General features: G+C 39.2%; 1 long non-coding RNA gene across 1 annotated transcript in view; it reads right to left on the bottom strand.

The window, feature by feature from the left end:
* Positions 1–19,914, bottom strand: part of LOC148057518 (uncharacterized) — a 398,505-nt gene that overhangs the window by 308,257 nt on the left and 70,334 nt on the right. Inside the window, exon 3 of the long non-coding RNA XR_015706361.1 lies at positions 8,028–8,107. This is a non-coding gene — a long non-coding RNA (uncharacterized LOC148057518). The remainder of the gene's footprint in view (positions 1–8,027; positions 8,108–19,914) is intronic.

Genomic DNA, 19,914 nt, shown 5'->3' with positions numbered 1-19,914 from the left:
CTAAAGTTTCCAACACCAGAGTCCATTCTGGATAGCAGAATACTTATGCCTACAGTTGAAGTGAAGATTACAAAGGAAAGACCGATGCAGAAACCACTGAACATAAAACCAACGTGATAAAATCAGCTCCATGCTCCTATTAGTAATCCACCCTAAGTATCCTACAGCTGACAAAAGAACCAATGTCTAGCTGTAACCCTGCAAAAACACACCCATCCACATGTAGAGTTTAGGCAGATTGGGGCAAAAGTCTCAAATCAACAAGTTTCTGGGTACTCCAATAATTCAGTCTTCATTTCCATCTGTGATGGGAAGAGATGTTTATCTTTCAAAAATCTGACATTTAAAAATTTAACTGAAAGCGCAAACCCAAAGACAGCATAGAAGAGAGGAAACCTAAACCACTTGCTTCAATGACAGACTGAAATGACAAGGAAAGCATCACAGAAACAAAAGCTTGTCATTTTCAAGGAAGTTTTGATTACGTCATTTCACCTAAAACTTCTTGCACATTGACTCTCATATGTACCCACAATGTTTGCAGTGGTGCTCAGTACCTGCTGCCAATACCAAAGCATGCATTGCTCATTCCCATTAGGATGAGCAAGGCTAGCTTTAAAAATAAGGCTGTATTCTAATTTCTGAATCTGAAGTTTACTCTACCTGTTCCAAGCAATTCCATTTTAGTCATTTGCCGTGTATCAGGAGGCCTGAAAGAATTCAGAAACCAGGGTTTTCCATAGAAAACAAGCCCCAAAATTTTTCACTGAGAGGTGTCCTTGACACAGTTATGAATGTTTATGGCTCACTCAGGGACAGGCCAGAGGGATGCCACACTTGACAAGATTCCCATCGAGAGAACAGCAAGTCAGACCGAAATTTGGTGGCTGATTTAAAGAAAACAGCCCTTCCTCTTCTGAAAACATAAACTGGCGATGCAGAAGAATTTTATTTAAAGTTCTGGTATTAGACTCTGCTTTTTATGACAAATCAACTTTAAGATAGTTGTTTCACTCTACGGTGCGGCAGATACATTCCAATTAATTTTTAGAGGTGGAAGTGGTTGTGGTGGGACTTTTGTACTTCTGGACCAAATCTTAAATCCTGAGATACTTAAATCTTAATTATATATACATAGTACTATTTGCCAACAAGAAATAAGTATTCTCCAGCAATATGAAAAGCTGGGCTTACGCCACGGGCACCTTACTTTTACCCAGTAGCTGGCAGTGCTGCTGAAGCAGTGTCTGAACAGCACTCAGGAGGCTCCTGCAAGGGAAAATCTTGCAGGTGACCAAAGTAAGCTTATGACAGGCAATGAAGAAAGTTTCTACAGTCTTCTACAAGGTCAAAGAGTTGTGATGTTACATAGGAGGCTCAGAATTAGGAAATTCACTTAAAACATGTTAAAGGGCAGGAGACCACAATGGGAACCTCTGCCAGATCTGCTGGCAGTTCTGTTCTCGCCCTCTGTCTGCTGCTGCCCTGCAGCTTTCAAACACTTGTCTTTGTCACTGGGAAGACACATCCATTCAATAATAGAAGCAAAGATGATTCATGAATGTGCATGAATTGGTATTTCCCATGGACCAGAAGAGACAAAGAGAAACCAATTCTAGAAATGAAAAGTTTCTTATAATGTTTTATAGAAACACTCACACTGATTGTCCTCAGCAAAAACCACAGTCTTTAAGGCAAAGCGTGCCTGTGTGGAAGCCAATGAGCAGGCAACATGACTTTTTTCTTTTTCTTGAAACACATCTTATGAGTCAAGAAGTAAAACCCCACAATTTGTTGTTTAGCAACATCACCACCATCATCAGTAGTCTTTACATAAGTTAATAAATAGACATAACAGCATTAATTTAAAGGAAAGCACTTGACAATTTATTTCTACCCTTTCCATCCCAGGTATAAATTCCATCCCCTAAGACAACTGGGTTCTGGTTTAAACTACTGTAGCCTACAGCTTGAGCAGAGCTGGTCAAAAAGTTTATTTAAAAAATAATTTGTGTTTCATTTAACAGTTTTCTTGGGAGAAGAGCTTCTGAAAACTTCAACATTTTCAACCTGAACTGTGGGGCAAGAGGAGTGCCCTAAAGGACTCCCCTCGCACATCCCAGCACAGCACTTGCCAGCTGTACCGCTCTGTTCCTGAATTACGAGCCCTGTCTCGCTTGGGTCATGGCAAACAGTGAAAAACAGATCTGCTCTTTCACTAAGGACTACTGCTTTGTTCAGCTGATCACTGATCAGGCCAAAATAACTGCATGTGATAATTATAAAGAAGAAGTGTAATGCGTGCACATGATGGAGAGAAAGTTAAAATTTAAGACCTAAAGTTGAAAGCCCTCTGAGTGCCCCCTCTCAGTTTCTGGTAAGATTCAAGAAGCACTTCTGGTGATTTTCACCACCATTTCTCTAACAGCTGCACCACTTGAGCTATTCAGTCTCAGAGTTTTAAAGTAATAGCTGAAGTGTATTTTTCTACTATTTTCTTCTCATTATAAATGAAACGCCCAAGCCATATTCACTTAATACCACAGAGAAAAGAGAAACAAAGAAGAAAAGGGAAGAAAGGTCACTGTCAGGCCAAGATCAAGTCTGGAAAATTTCAACTTGAGACATGAGCATTTCAGGAAGTTATAAGCAACTGGAATAATAAAGGAATTATAATTGAAACACTGCAAGAATTTTAACTATAGCTTTTGCTATGCTAACCAAGTATTATTTAATGTATTTCAACAGCATTCAGAAACTCTTCTTGGCTGAGACACGAATGGTCTGTCCTTTCAAGTTCACTCCCAACCTCCTTGAAAAGGAAGAAGAAAGGGATAGATGGTGTTAGTCACAGCCACAGCTGACAGAGATCAGCACAGCTCCCTTGCTTTCAGTGGCATCAGTGAGTCACAGGAAAAGCAGGAAAAAGAAGCAAAACCAAAATCTCCCCCAACTTGTAACAGCTCATCTTGTTTACTTCTGTGTTGCTTTCTCCCCATCACAGAAGTACTATGTCAGCCAGCCTCTCACCAGGGCTGCTAATCGAAACATGGCCTGTTCGGATGCCTCCTGCAAGGGTATACAGAAGCAAAGAGAAATATTTCTCCAATTTAAAAGAATTTGCTGTTGAAATCAAAAGTTCAACGTTGTCGTTCCCGCCCCCGCCCAGCACATTTACCTCAACTCTTTGTCCTGCTCCTCACAGGAGGGCCATGAATCAAATGAAGCCTAATCAAAGTTTTCCCTGCTTCTCTCCAGAACAGATTTATAATTGTAAACAGACTAAATGCACCTTTTCTTTCCCTTCACTTCTCTAGAGGAACACAGGATCTAGAAAGGCATCCTGTAGTTGCTGAATTCCTGTTGAAATAATCCTAGAACAACTATTTTTTCCAAACAGTGCTCAGTTAAAAAAATTCAGACATCTTATGAAAATTCTGCATGCCAACCCAGGCATTTAAATGTCTCCTGCAAAAAAACCCCAATGTTTCAAGTTCACTCCACTTGACTCCACTTAGCAAGTATTTGCAAAGGGCAGGAATGCCTAAATACACCAAGTTTCTAATACGATGCTCTAGAGGCACTGCCACCAGCATCTTCATTTAAGTTCTTTCCACATACTGTGATATTGTGTTTCAGTCAGAAACTAGGTCATAAACTTCTCTATTGGAAAGCATTTATAGCTGTTTGGACTGGATTATTCTGTTCAAGAGGTTATAATAATAAAGGAAGCTTGCAAGCGTATTTTTTCCAAACTCTTGGTACATCTTTGCCAGTTTGAGAAATTGGCTTATTACTTATCCTTGTTTGGCTCCTCCATTATCAATTTCTTGTTTGCTTTGACCTCTTTCTGGACAAATATAATACTTACTGTTTCACCTAATTAACATGAGGGAGAATATAGAAAATGTTGTCATTTATTCCAGTTCCAAAATCAGTTTTACAAAAACATTGTTAGAGTTTCAAGAAGCATTCAGATGTTAAGAGTCCTGCCAAAGTTTACAATCCAGTTATATCCTGCTACAGAAAAAAAAAAAAAACTTGCTCTGTTTTTTCAATTTTATACAAGTCTCTGGCAAGAAACAGTCCACCTCCATATATTCACATGCATCCAGATGATCTGTGGATAAACCTTATTCTCTTTAGTCTAATCAAATTGGCCAACTCACTTTCTCCCCTTCCAAACACTCACAACACATTTTTCTCAGCCACTCCTTCCTGCACAGGCAAGCACAGCAGCAGATTTGCTCTTCTCTCCACCACCCCTTTTTGAAGGCTTAAAACAGAGAGCAAACAGTTCAAGCACAGTTCTAGTATGGCAAAGCTTTTTCATTTGAGGTTCCTCTTCTTGTTTCTCCATTAAATAGCTGGTCATTTTGTATCAGATGCAAGTTCAGGGCCCATCAGCCTCCCAGAAGGGGTTCAGGGGCAAACTTTTGCCCATTTTCAGGGGACTTGAAGAACAAGGCACTCAACAGTTTCCTCTAAGTGAGAAAGCTGGCTTGGCAGCCTTTTACGTGCTTTTCTATGAGCCATCAGAACAAATGCAGCGGAGTCATCTTCGACTGAAAAAGTCTTAAATGGTATGCTACATCCAACTTGCCTTGAATCTCATAAGGATTCAGCTGAAGGCCTTGCACATCAAAGCAATCCTTTGTAAGAGCTGCTTTATCACTTTCTACCTCAAATATAGACACAGAAGGGAAAAATGAGGTCAGATGGGATGGAAATAAGTGTACAACGGTAAGTTGGTTCTGTAACCAGGAACAGATATTAAGTCCAAGATCTCCACTGTGTTTTGAAGAAAAACAAAAATGGAGAGCAAAAATAAACGCAGCTGCATAAATTCTATCTCCCAAATATTCTCTGCCAACAAGGAGAATTAGCATAATTAAATTATTCTCCTTCAACTGGCTGTAAGGTTTTAGCTAAGAGCTGGTTCTGGGTTTTTTACTGAATTTTAAAAGCCTTTACTCTTAAAAGCATAGTACTCTGTATTCTGTACTTAGCATATTCACAGTATCAAATTTTACCTTTTCAGAGAGGCTCACCTTCAGCAAAGCCATAGCCTTTTCTAGTTCAGTGGTCCTACCACAATAGTTAACATCATATATATTGCACAGTGTATTTTTCTGACCCCATCTAAGTAAGTCAGGTAGATTTATGCAATATTCACACTTCCTTCCGTAGCCTTGACGCATTAGCTGGAATATGCGCAGTCAGGTCCTCAGTACAATGATTTTGCATCAAAGGCACTATTGGGTAATTCCTTTTTTCTTTTTAACCCATTTAAAAGTTTCTGTGAACCCAAAAGCAATGTTTTAAATGTACAAAAGAACAACAACAAGAAAAAAAAATATAGTTCAATTCTGATTAATGGCCTTATATTTTAATGTGTTGCTGGGAGGCTCAACCCATTGAGTGAGTGTCTCCAGGATATTTTAAACTTATGATGGTTTCTTCCACACAATCTGGAATTCTGTCAGGGGGGAAAAAAAAAAAAAAAAAAAAAAAATCACCAGAATGACTCCTTCACAGCTCAGGGGACAGAGCATCTTCTCTGTTGTTTTCTGGAACTCCAGGAGGTACAGAACATAAAGGCCACAGAACCCCCAAATTATTATTAAAAACATGGGAAATGAACTCAAAGAGAAAAGGAAGACAGGTCTGAGGAGCTGCCTCAAATCTACACATTAGGAAGGGCACTAGCAGTGGGAGAGCCACAGAAGCCCTTCAGTTTCATTTCATTTCAGGACGATTTTAGTCTAGCTATTTAAAAAGATGCCTTCTTGAAAGCTTAGCACCCATCATCCTTTCCCACCACCCCACTGAAGCAGGAATGGCACTGTTCAACTCCTGACTCTCCTGTCATCCTAATCCCCAGGTTAAATGAAGTCAGCAAGTAGAAGGTTCAAAACTAACTTCAGGGAGTGCTGCGTCCTTCCCCCTGGCATTCAGCTAGGGAATTCTGAACAGCACAAAGTTGCAGAGCCTAAAAATTCACCTGGGTTCAAAACATAATCAGTCAAATCCACAGAAGGGGAAAGTATACCCAAGACCACTCAACACAGAAGCCACCACTGACTTGGAGGTCCTTCACCTGCAGATCATGAAAGGTTGATCTGGGAAGCAACCAGGTACTGGGCTTGCTCCACTCTCCTCTCTTGGTAGCAGCTACCAGTCACTCCCTGGGACAGGAGGCTGCTATGCCTTCCCTAAAGGTCTAGGCTTAACCTGGTCCCTTGATCTAACTGATATTGACATTTTGATATGTTTGCTGTGTTTATGCTCTTACAGCCTGCAAGTTGCAGAATAAAGTAAACTCCAGGGTCATCCATTTGTATGATTTTGTGCCCTTACCTTAAAACACCTCTTTAACTGTGTGCCTATATTAGATACACATCTGGCTCCAACCTGAACACAGTGCAGTCTTCACTATATTTATCTTTGCAATACTCTTACAAAGGAAGAAACTAAAAGGGTGATTGGAAGCCCAGAAATACTGAAGCCCATGTGTGTACTAAGACACCGCTTACATACAAGCCCAAATCTTTTACTTTAGCAGAAATGTACATTAGCCAGTAACCACCTTCACTTCTGAGCATTGGCTGCCCAGCTGCTCTACGTTACCAGCATAACAAGATGATCCTCATGTGCACAGAAAGCTCAATGTAGCCCCGGGCATAGAGTTGTGCAAAAAAAGTACTCTGGACACACTGTCTTCTCTACCAGAAATGCAAGCATACAGGTACGTAGGCACTTACTTCCCACTGATATGGGGACTATAGAATTTGTCCATGGTTTCCCAGGAAGCTTGTGACAGAGCAAGAATTGAATCAAGATCAACCTTTGCTTGCCTTTGTGTAGACAAGCTTGGGTTAACTTCCAAGGGTATCAACAACTTGACAACTATATCCTGAATTGGCACAGCCTCAAAGAACAAGTTGCATAAACCACTCAAGAAATACTGAAATTGTCCTTATATTCAGGCCTACAGTTGTAACTGTTACTGTGAAATAAGATTCAAAAGTTAAGGACATGCTTTTATACAGTGGCAAGGGTAAAGACTACAATAGCAGCAGCTTGTTTGTTCCCATCATTCTAATCAATTACATAGGATAATTATGTATTACTAATAATCTTACAGCTTATCAACATCAGATAACTCTTGTACACAAGATGACTGAGGAAGAGAGTTTGCTGCTTTGTGCAAAGAAACACTCGCGCTGGCACACGTTCTCTTTTTACTGTATTTCCATCACATTTTTATCTTTGATAGAAGTGGATTTATTGAGAAAAAATGAATCTTATGAAGTCTCTATTTAACAAACTGAGACACGTGGAGACACAGTAGAAACCAGCACCAGACTAGACATGACCACTACAGATTGAAGTGCAAAATTTGAGTGAATGAAATTGGATCACAAGGGGCAGAAGAACGGAATTCACTGGAGAGCCAGTATCTCCCCCGTGCGATACAGCTGGAATTCACTACAAATACACAAAAAAAAAAAAGGGGGGGGGAGTTTTGTTTTCCTCTTCATGGACATATTTTTACCAAAGTATTAGCAGACTAACTGGTAAAAAGTTTACTACGGGCCAAACATCAAAAATTTTTTATCAGGCCAAGTGTGGTTCAGAGAAGTGAAGCCTTCATGGAATAGATGCTCCAATCTGGTATAACTTAAAGTAGATGGAACTAATTCCTGCAGAAGTAGGTGGGCTGATCGAAGAATTAGAAATGACAGATCATATTTTGTAATAATCTTTCAATCATTAAAACCCAATTTAACATGCAATGTCATCTGTTGTCAGAGTTACCAAATCTAGGAGAAAAAGAAAAACCTGCTCACAACGATTTACAGAGACACATATGTATACATTCATGTAAAAAAGAGATTTATTTTTTATATTCAGTGAATTTTGATGCTGTAATGTTAAAGACTGCTACTATTGAAGCTTAACCAAAACAATGTGAGGAAAGTTAATGAACAACCATACCAAATGGCATACATCTGATTTCTTACCTGAAGTGTATTCATCAGTCGTTGCTGCTGTCCCAGGATAATGCTTCAGCAATCACATAACAAAAAGATCTGGTGAACTCCTAAATGTTTAAAAAGAAATATAAGCATGTTGCACAAGACAAAAGTTGCCAAATCCACAGCAAGTATCACAATAGTACTTCAGAGTTCAGTCTTACAAGGATTTTTTTTGTTCAAATGATTCTTTTTTTAGTCTAATTTTTATTTAGACTTTTTCTCCATGCATTCAAACGACGTTGTGGTACATTCACCTGAGGCAGAACTAGAACCACAAGAAATGTAATTGCTAACAAGACAAATTATAGACGGAAAATCAACATGATATGTAAAAACAGAAGTATCAAAAGAGAAGCAGTCATTCCTAGTTGGTTTAATGATTTGGCAACTATGCTGTATCCACATGTTCACCTGTTGATATTAGTTCACACTGTATGCAGAGAAGTTTTTCTGTTCTCACAGGAAAAGAAATAGCATTTCCAAATTATGGTTATGTTTTACAGAAAGAATGACTTATGCTAAATGTGAAACGTGTCTTTTCTTAAAATTTTTCCTTTATTTTCAATTTCAGTTTGAAAGCTCTGTATTTCTTAATTGTCTATATATAAATAGTGCTTCAAAATTTTCAACACAGCATTCTTCAGAGATGCATTTTAACTTTATAGCCGCAACACAAGTACATTAAAAGGCTCTGCAACTTACATTAGTTATACTGTATCTCCGCAAAGTATTCTCTTTCTAAATCAAATACTAAATTGGAAAAAACATGCACTGCTAATGTTGCACGCATCTGCTTGATTAACAGAGAGTAACTATGCAGTAAGCTAGCTAGCAAATTAACCTTTCAGATTTCATGTACTGCAATTAACTCCCATGTCTGCAAGCATATCGCCATAAACTTCATGGGCAAAACATGCTTTCTAGGGCACAGGAAACGTACTTCTTCATAACAGTATGCCAACGGGTCTGCTTTTATGAAGGACGCCACATTTGATTGTGAATTACACCTATATCACACATTTTCCTCTCATATACATTACAAAATTATCTGAAATCAAATCTAAGGTGTAAGATGCAATCTCTTAATGGGTCCGACCCAATTTCTAGCAATCTGGAAGAACATTCTGGTTTCTGTTGCTTCTATACAGTTACTCCTCATGGACAGCTCAGCTGCCTACTCCAGTAAATAAGGCTAGCAAAGCATCACGCAGGATATAGCTCCAATTGTGTTTCACTATACTTCACTTATTATGAGATGAAACTTACAAAATTCACATGCAGATACCCATCTTGCCATCTACAGAATTTAAAATGACTTATCTAATACTAGTACATGCACATAAAAGCTTCCATAAAAATTAGAAGTTACTCTAATTTATGCAAGGAAAAATAGATTTGCAATCATTTTTCTAATTTGCATCCTTTCACATCACTAATTTTACATAACTGTCTTAATTCTACAGAACCTCACCATGTACTACACAGTAGAGGCTTCAGTGCAGCTCTGTGTTAAGAAATAACTTGGAAAATGGCATGATCAGGTGATATTCTTATTTCATTACTGACTCCTCTCATATTTGTTCTGCTTACAAATTAAATGAAAAAAAAAAATCAATTCATTAGCTCTCAGATCAAACTAGCCTTTAAAAAAAAAAAAGAAAGTCACGTTGTGCTCCCTCCATTCTCATGTTATAGCAGCAGCAACAGCCAGTCTTGGCTAATGCATGCCTCCCTTTACATACACACAACCTGCTCAGCCCAGACACAATGGAGAGGAAGGTTTCAGGGCAATGAACTGCTGCCCAGGTGTAGCTTAGAGTACGCCATGTGGTTGAGTACAATTTCTGGATAAGATGTGAAACAAAGAACCCAGCTTGCCTTTCCAAGTAGAGACCAACTTAGCAGCATTTTTCAGCTACAGAATACAGAACATTTTAGCTGCTAAAGTAAATTAGCTTTATCCAGAATGCATCCTATAAACTTGGTGCGCATTCAAGCTATTAAGTGGCTTTGCCAAGGTGTGGGGGGGTGCAACTTAAATTGCAGTTCCCTGTACACATTTAAATCCCGTTAGTGGGAACTAATAATGCAACAATGAAACACCTAACATACATAAATAGAGAAGACCTGACAGTTGTGCCATTATCTGCAGTGGCTTTGGTCTAAAATTTTCACCTTACAACACTAACTTTCTGGAAATCCAGTCAGATTAAAACAAAACCAGCCCACTCAGGAATACCACACCAACTATTTCCACAAAACATGCTTTTAAAACTCAAGTATCTTCCAACAGAGTCTCTGCAATTTCTGCAAGGTGACCTTTTTCACTAAGATCATTGAAGAACATAGGAAAAACAGAACATCTCTGAAGCACAGACTGCTTACCTGAACATACAGCCACAAAAATCAAACCAACCAGTGATAAAATGAAGTTGATAAAAGAGCATGCCTAATTTATCTGACTGCAATTAATTCCTGCCTTTAGAAGATACTTGCCACTTGTGACTAATTACAGCCACATTGGGTATTAAACAAGAGATCATCAGAAACATTTGGCTCAGAGTGCTGGAGCAAGGGTATACCAAAAAACAAAAGTTCATGTGGAATTCTATGCAGACCGCAGCTCCTCAGCCGTCCCTATGGACTGCTGGTGGTCCCTATAGTTTCAGAAGGTGGTCCACAAAATAATCAAGAGGAGGAAAAATTGAAACCACATTCCTGACCATGCAAGCAAGAAAACAACAGGAAAGAAATAAAAAGAATGGGTCAACATTAAAAGTTTAGTATGATTCTCATCTGCTCACAAATAAAAACCATTGTTGAAACACAGCACAATGTCATCCATAGATTTTTCTTTTCTCTAAAAAAAGTATTAGGTGATCTTTTAATGTAAAAGTATTCCTCAATCATTGTTTCAAGTTATATTTCTTTGCCCCTTTGACACCTGTTTTGTGTATATAGTTGCAAAGTCTTTGAAGTAAAAATAAGGAACAGAAAGAAAAACACATGACAGAGCCCAAAATGCTTCCCAGTTCTTGGTATTAAGTGTGTGCTCAAGCAGCACCTCAGACCATTATCGGGGAGACTTGTTCATGCACCAGCCTTCATGCCTTGGCTTCAACACCAGGAGCTCCTGGCAGGCAACCCAGATGGGCACTGTGGCATTTTCTAGCCAGGGGTTCAAGAGGGTCACCAACCTACCAACCAGGATTCACTGTCCACCTCCAAAGCCCAAATGAAGCAAAAGACAAAGCTAATATTGAGCTTTAAACCTTTAAAATTAGATTACTTTTGTCTGTTTTATTTCTTCAACCAAGAAGGGCAGTCGCATTAGTCAGTTTTAATTACTTGTTTTCCTTCCCAAGGAAATGGATACAAGCATTGCTTTGACTACTGAGATAATAGTGCTGCCTGAGGCTGGCAGTCCTAAAGTGCTGGGAAAAGAGTCAAGATCACTACGATCAAACTCCTTCCATCCTCTCCTTGCATCTCCATTAGAGACAGGGAAACCCTCAAGGATCAGACTATTGCCCTGAGTAGTGGCTTGGCCCTTCACACCACTTACTCGAGCAGAAAGGGAACATACCCCAGCCATCAACAGCCTACAGAGATACTACTGAGTGAGGAAGCCCTCTGCCAGCAGCGCCTCTGCTCTCCCCAACTCCTGGGCAGAGGTGCAGCTTGGAGATGAGACAATGAGGTCTGTGTATGAAGCTGAAGAGAGTCAGCCTGGAAATCCTCCCTTTCTGCCAGAAATCATTATAAGCAGTTTGTGCTAGTTGTGAAAAACATACACACTCTTCTGGAGCAATGAGATGCATCATCTGGGCATTACTGGCTGTCATGCTCAGTCCCAGCAGAACTCTCTACATGATGCCCCTTCTTCCTTCGCACTGAGCAAAGTTTTGGGGCAGAAGATTGCATGAAATCCATCAGAAAACATTTTTTCCGTCATAAACACCATCATTGCCTGCTAAAAGAACTAGACTAGGAATTATTTCTCAAGGAAAAGATCATTTGTAGGCCGGGGACTAAAGTACTACCATGAACTAGGTCAATCCCATCCTTTGTTACTGTTTAAAAGTATAACAGCAGCAGGAAGGGGGGTCAGGGTGGAATAATCATTTGTTAACAATTTTAATAGTAAAGCTTTATTGCTTTTCCCTATGGACTCTCATAGTTATTATGCTGAAATTAAGTGTTTTTCCTTCAAGTGAACGCCTGTTAATCCTTTTATTTAGGTTCAGAGCTACAGTACACGACCCTGCAAGAACATTCATCTACAGTCACAGCTGGAGCTGCAGACTTGCTGGCTTGAAGGAATTAATTTCTTTGCAAGGCAGAAGCAACTGAAAAGCCAAAGGCTTATCTACAAGAAAATCCGAATTTCACCAACTTGCACAAAGAACAGGACAAAACCAAAACATATCATCAGACACCTCATCAAAAAGCAGATGTGAAAACACTCTGGCACATTAGAGAAATACAGTTTAAGGGGAAAAAATCTAAAGGTCTGTCATACCACAAAACAAGCTTTAGTTCTTAAAAAAAAAAAATCTGAATTTTAAAACCATATTAAATTCAACTCCAATGAACTGCCATCAAGAGAGCACTCAGACTTAACAGTGCTCAGCCCCAGCCACCCAGCCTTTCTATTATCTCATACCTTTGACAGTCACTTGCTCACTTGCAAGATTTACCTAAAGCCAGTTATAACAGTACCAAGTGAAAAGCTTGTTCTTGCTTCAGCTTGGTTGTCAACTTCTGTCCATTTTCTCCCATGTAAGTAAATAACAATAAAAATGTGAAGAATGCTGGAAAGTCAGATTGCCCGGGCATAATGCAAAAGTTTTCCACAAACAAAAAAATGATACAAAAGCAGAACCGTGGCCATCAGGTAACCGAGTGTAGAAGGATATTGAAACAACTCATGAGCAGGCAGAACTTAAAGCATAAGTGACAGCCTGCACTTGGAAGCTAAAACCTGGATCTTCCCACTTTTGACGGCTTTCAAGAAAATACTTCAAAACGAATTTTTAATAGTTTAATTTTCTCAATATTAAAAAAGAAAATTCCCAAGGCAATGTTCAGATTCAACATTTCTTATAACAAGCCTTAGATAAGCACTCACTAGATGCATCACATTGCTGTTTTACTCAGAATGCCTCTAGAGATTCATATTAACTTGATCATGTGTGCGTAAATTTATCGCCTTTTTAATGATATGAAAGTTTGACCTATTAAACTGATCAGAAATATCTGTGTATCCACAAACATTCGCAGCAATTTATTTTGCGCATATTGCACCGAAGTGTTTACTTATGTTTTCTAAAAGCTGAGCATCCCTGACACTTTTGAGACCTCAATATCTTGAATTTTTCAAATCATTGCTTTCCTAATCAAGGAATAAAAGGACATAAAAGCTTCATTTAATGAAAATGATTTAGAAGCATATATATTTTTTGCAAGGAGAATCTAAGCACAGAAAAGCCAGAGTACTTTTCATTCTTGCCCACATTTTAATTTGAGTATTAAACTTGCTTACATTTTCAAAAGAGATTTGCAGCACATCCTATATGAGAAAATATTACAGCCACACTGGAGCTCTTACAAACCTCTATCTGAAACAACATGAGCAGCTCTTTACTAGAATTGTTAAACAAGTAGCAACTGTCAAAAAAAAAAAAAACAAACAAAAAAAGAACAAAAAACCCAAGTAAATTTCAATTAATCTCATTTAGAGATCTAGGATTTTTATCCATCTGAAGTGAAAATATATTTAATTAAATCATTCTAATGATGGAGCATTCTCCCTTTGCCATTTCACTACCCGTTTATTTTGTGCTACTACTCCATTTAGCATAGCTGCCCTTAACACTGTGTTCTCAAAGAGACCCAGCTTAGAAGAAGATTCAGGTCAGACTTCACTGATTAAAATTGCTCTATCACATTGGCATAGGGCATCCGCTAAGGAATCCATATGCACAAAAGAGCAAGCGCTGTTCAGCCTTTGGAGATTTCCCTGCTGCTATTTTCTTGGATGAGGAGGACAAGATTTCAGTAGGAAAGGCCAAAGGGAGCATAGAGCCCCTCCACAGTGGTGCTGGAGAAGGGGCTGGAGCTGCCAAAGCTACACAGATCCTTCCTCCCATGACACAATTAGATTACTTGAGTACTACTTGCTAAACAGCTTTTTCCTTAAGATATGTAACAATATAAATTCATATTAAACGAATATTGCTATGCATATTGTGATCATCACCTGATAAAGAACGATGCAGTAATTGTGTTCTGATGTTTTTCCTCATCTAGTTTTTCTTAATAGTGCTAATTCCCCAAAGGGAACAAATTCCCTGAGCAGGACCCACCAGGTTACACAGATTAGAGTGGTCTTTGAAGACGAGCTATGCCAACAGCGCTCACAAGTTAATAAGGATGTGAGTAATGAAACCAGAACTTTACACAGAAACATTAAGGATCCCCAGCAGTAACCTGGCTGACCTAGCTGTGTCACTTTGCCAAACAAAGCCAGAAAACTCAACCTATGTTTCTTGCCAAAATACCAAAATAACAAACAGTCTTCAAGTTAACAGCTGACTTAATTCACTTACAAAAGTCATCATGAGCTATAATGGCACCACCTCCCCCTCCTTTTTAATTTTGTTCTTTTCATTATCATTATCCCAGGTGGCTTTCAGGAAGTCCCTGCAAACTCGTCACTATTATGAAGATGGCCTATTTTAATCACAGTCCCTTGACAAGAACAGCTAATTATCTAACTTTTCTGTCTGAACTACCAGATGGCTTTAGTTCTATACTTAACTTGCTTTTAGTTTTCAGTAAGTAGTGACATTTGCATATCAGAAAACGTCTGGGAGATACACAGAACAGAAATAATACCAGTACCGACACCAGTACCTCAGATACAGGCAGAACAGAAACATATGCATCTACTGCATTCCTCCACTAAAATAATAAAGTCACTTAAGATGGCAGGCATCTTTCACATTTTCATTTCTTATTGGACTCCTCAAAGGTGTGCCAGATTTCCCTTTTGCTGACAGGCCACCACCTTCACACCGCCTTCTCCTCTGAAGCTGCAGACCTCCTAGTGCCAGGAGGCAGAGCTGAAACCTGGGGGGAGCAGGGTGGTGGTGTAGGTTTTTGTTGTTACTGGAGTTTTTGTTTTGTTTTATTTTGTTTTCCTTTAAACAACACTAACATCCATTTCAAGCAAAGCATAGAGGGAGCTCCCCTGTGTTGTTCCAGGCAATCCCTTTCAGACTTTCACATTCCTCCTCCCCCCAAGACCCCAGTTTTGGGTGCATCTACCCATCCGAGAGAGCAAGAAGCATGCCTGCACTGAGTACCATGGTCCTGCACACCTTGGCGCTGAGCACTCGGAAAGCATCTAAGCACAGCGTCTCGTGGGACTACGCAAATGCTAAAGCTTGATGGGACGGTGCTGCAAGACTGTCGTCATTGACAGTGCAATTAGCAAGTATAGCTTGTGTGTGCTTGCCAGGACATGTACCAAAGCAGTCAGATTTCAGCTAATTCCAGAACCATGAGTTTAGATGGGGTTTGAGAGTATCCATTTCCACATGGCATGGTGCACTGCAGACATAAAACAGTGAGAGAATCTGGCCTGAGTACATCGAGGCACCATTTACCCTGGTATACACTGGGAAGATACAGCTGTATCTGACTAAAGACAGTAGAGATCAACCAAAAACAAGTCAAGGCCAAAGATCAGCCAAGTGAAGGAGTTTTGTGCACAGACATAGGACATTATATTTCAGGCAGGCAAAAAGCACTAGATACTAACCATGGCAAGCATATATCCCTTACAAGTCAGACTCATAAAAAATGCAGGCATTTTCCTCTTATATCCTTCTCACTATACTCAAAATTCCAGAGCTTATTACATATACATATTCTACACTGACAAAAATCTTTTTTGTCCAAAAAAACAGCAGCAATGCAAACATTGACTTGTTGGTGGTGTTTTTTTTTTTTTCCTATGGGTTACAATTCCTGTGAATAACTGTAACGATTCAATGATGTTGCAACATTCACTACAAAATAATTGAAGATCCCAGACTTGAGAAAATTCCCATGCCAACACAGAGTTATAACTCCTTTAAAAAAAAAAAAATGTAGAAATGGAGTATATTGTCTTGATACAGAAACAAATGGAAAAGCACACAACAGATAGGGAAGAAAACGTTATATTCAAGCTCCTAAAAGGGTACATCAATAAATGGCAAATAAGATGCCAAACAGTAATTTTTATTACTTTTTGTCTGCATATCTTTAGACATTCACTCACTTTTAAGCACCTTCTCTAAAAAGTTTAAGATGTATTTCCAGAACAAAGAAAATACCTTCATAATCAGAAATCCAACTTTTAGTCATATTAACAGTAAGAATATATATTCTTAATTAAATTGTAATGGTAGCAAATTCAGAAGGGAGAATTGTTGCCTTTTTTAAAAACATGGTATTCTAATCCCTGATAAAATCTGTTACTTCAGTGAAGAACTGGAAACAACGTTATCATATTACCATAGTTTATACTATAGCAAGCATCATCAGATAATTGTCTCTTGGTACCACTACAGCAACAATTAGGATGCCCAAGCATAAATAATAATCAGAGCTTTCTTGGTTTTACAGCAGTGACTCTCAGTCAGGGCAGCAGGAAAGAAAGGCTGACTGAATACCTGCCACTCCAGAGGCAAAACTGATTTTTGCTAGTGTAATGGCCATCATAACTTCCATTGGTAAGGCTTCTCATCTCTGAATGCATTGTGGCAGGCATGCTCACTGAATTAATGGAACAACTTTAGACTGACAAACTTGGTACAGTTCTCAGGTTTGGGTTTGCTTTCCAAAACTGCTTTGATCTTCTCATCCCTTAGTGGAAATTATATCAGGTTTCATTTTCTGCCACTACAGTCCAACTTCAGTTGGACTATACAAGTACCATACAAGTCAAACAAGTACTCCAATACAAACCCAAAACAAATAAGAAATTCTGCCCCCCACCTTTAATATTTGCTTGAAGGTATTTATGTAGGACTTTGGCAAGCAAACCTTCCCAAATGGAACTGTAAAAAACATCCATAGAATACATAACGTTAATCTTGCCACAATCAAAGACTGTACTATCTATTTTTAGTAATCTACAGAGTTTTTGGAGCTCACTTAAGAGTCAGTGCTGAGCATAAGAGGTCTTGGGAAGCTGACTTGAGTAGGACTTGTAATGACAATCTCTAGTTATATTTCACAGAGCCCTAGATCCTCCTGAAATGGAAAACAAGGGTAACTATTGCCAGGAAAACTAAGTTTGCTTGATTTTTCCCATGTAGTGCTGTTTAATGTTCAGTTAACCAGCTTGGGTTCTGACAGGCTTGTAACACTGCAGTGTCTGCTGCCACTCCTCAGTTTCATTAAATCAGTGGGTGAGTGACTACAAGTTATGATTTAAAATTAAGTTTTGTAGATTGGTCAGCTTCTGTCACGTAGTCATTTGGCCAACAAGCAGCAGCATGGGCGAGATCTCGGCTGCCAGCCTTGTCCTGGCTGCCCAGGTAGCCTTGGGCAAGTCAGCTCTAGGCTACATCGTGTTACTGAGCTCAGCTGTACATCATCTCCTCACCTAGAGAAGCCCCTAACCACATCCCAGCACCACAACAGGACAAGACGCTTGTTTTTTCCATACATCCTGGTTTCCACAGACCCAGATGGAGCTCAAAAACACCCCTAACAGGGTCAGGGCACTGAGGTGCTCCGCAGCATGCCCCGATGGCAAACTGAGACACGGCTTGGATGTCCTGTAACTTCAGTTCCCCACTTAAACAAAAGGCTCCTTCACTACAAAAGCGATGTAAAGTTCAAGCTATTAATGAACATAAAGGACAGAAGCAATAATGCCTATGTAGGCAAATATTGACAAAGAGTAACAATTTCAAAGAAGTGACTTAAGTACACTGAGTCCTCCTGAGTCATTCCTCTGTGGGATTTCTGCTCCATGGTGACTCTGAAAGAAAGTCTTGACTATCCCACAGCGTCTCCTTATGCATATGTATGTTGCCTGTGTCTGTTCTACAACCTGAATCACTCCCTGTGTGCAACTTCATTATCTCGAAGCCTCCTAAAAGGAAAGCAAGGGGGAGGTGGGATTCTTAAAAAAAAAAAAAAATTACAGCTAGAAAGCACACAGATAAGATTCTTTTCTTGACCAAGACCACCAGATATCTCAAACGTAACAGATAACACCACTAACAGCATATATAAGATACTGCATATTAATACTAAACATTTACTTCCTTTCTTCATGAAAGGAGTCAACTGAATAGGACAAGAAATAATTTCTTCCTTTTATTTTCATCCATCCTTAGTACATATCAGTGCACAATCCTCTAAGTGCCAATAGTCTGACATGGTATATAAAGACCTGTGGTCCTGGAGACATCCATAATACCGTGTTAGAATTCTGATTTACAGCCATATCTTAACATCATCTAATAAAATGACTAACATGGGTGATATACAACAAAATCACAAGCCCTCCAGATACAGACCAGCCTGGGCAAGCCACATGAGTGAATTATCTTTAGTACTGGAAGGAATTGATGAGGTAATTCGTTCAATAACTTATCAAAAAAATACACAGCTTTAAATCCTAACTCACATTTTATCCCACATAGCAGCAGGAGGGTCTTACTAATTGGAATCTGCAGAACATATGGACTGGAATACATCTCATCATCCAGCACCTCAAACTATACATGTTAACTCGCTAAGCTTTAGCACACTACTTACAATTCGCCTTATGAATGTATCACTGTATTTTACATTTCTAAAGTGTACATGTAAAGGAAAAAAAAAAGAGGAAGCTTTATTTATGGCAACTAATACAAACATCAAAGACGTAGTCCAAAGAAATCCATGACTATACTGCCTTTCCATTGAAGCTAAGCAAGGATGGTGGCTCTATGATCCCCTTTTTATATAAAACAGATTCAGAATTCTTTTTTCCCATTTCCTGACTGCATCCTTGTGTAAGGAAGCCTGTGAGCCTTTGAAGCCTCCACCCAAAACAAACATGAATCTTTATAACTCTTGCAATCTTCTGCTTTTTGGCCACCCAGTGAGAGAATCTAACAGCATCCCTTGTTTGAAGGCCACCACAGAATAATACTAGCAGGGGAAAAGAAAAAGAAGATGAGGTCCAAATATAATCATTACATAATATTTTTCTGATGAAATATACAGCTGCTTTAATCTAAACAATATGTTAAGATCTTTATTAATCAACTTTGAAGAACTGGCAATATTCATCAATTTAGCAGAGTGAAACCAAAACAAGCAGAAAAATCTTTCTCAGTATTTAGACAGGAATTCTAAAAATGACACACCTCTCAGATAAACAGGCGGTACTATCTTAATTTTGACACCTCTCCTAAAAGGGCATTCCCTGGAGACATACCAACCTGTGACCCACACAGCTGTTTCTAAGAATGATCAAATCATGTTACCCGGAGCATGCTGTGTACAGGGCCAGGGTGTTGAAACCCCAGAGAAGCAGGACCAAGCACCGAGGAGCATCTACCTACAGTTTCTGAAATCCCAGAAACATGTTTTGGGAAGCTCCTCTCACCCCAGCCACCATTTCTGGTGCAAGTGGAAGAGTATAGCAAGTGCCATTGTACAAGTGACAATTCGGTGCCAGAAGGATGTTTCCATCCTGTAACAGAGCATGCCTCCCCACAACTCTAAACATCTTCACTCTAAATCAGGCACAGATTTAGCAGTACAGCTAAAAACATATTAGCTGCCCCCTTATCATGAGCCAATACTGTGA

Source organism: Nipponia nippon, unplaced genomic scaffold (assembly GCF_047370975.1).
Source record: "Nipponia nippon isolate SJK-2023a ecotype South Korea unplaced genomic scaffold, ASM4737097v1 scaffold_1, whole genome shotgun sequence".
Classification (NCBI taxonomy): domain Eukaryota; kingdom Metazoa; phylum Chordata; class Aves; order Pelecaniformes; family Threskiornithidae; genus Nipponia; species Nipponia nippon.
The sequence above is the reverse complement of the archived record's forward strand: the minus strand, read 5'-3'. Positions and strand labels throughout refer to the sequence as shown.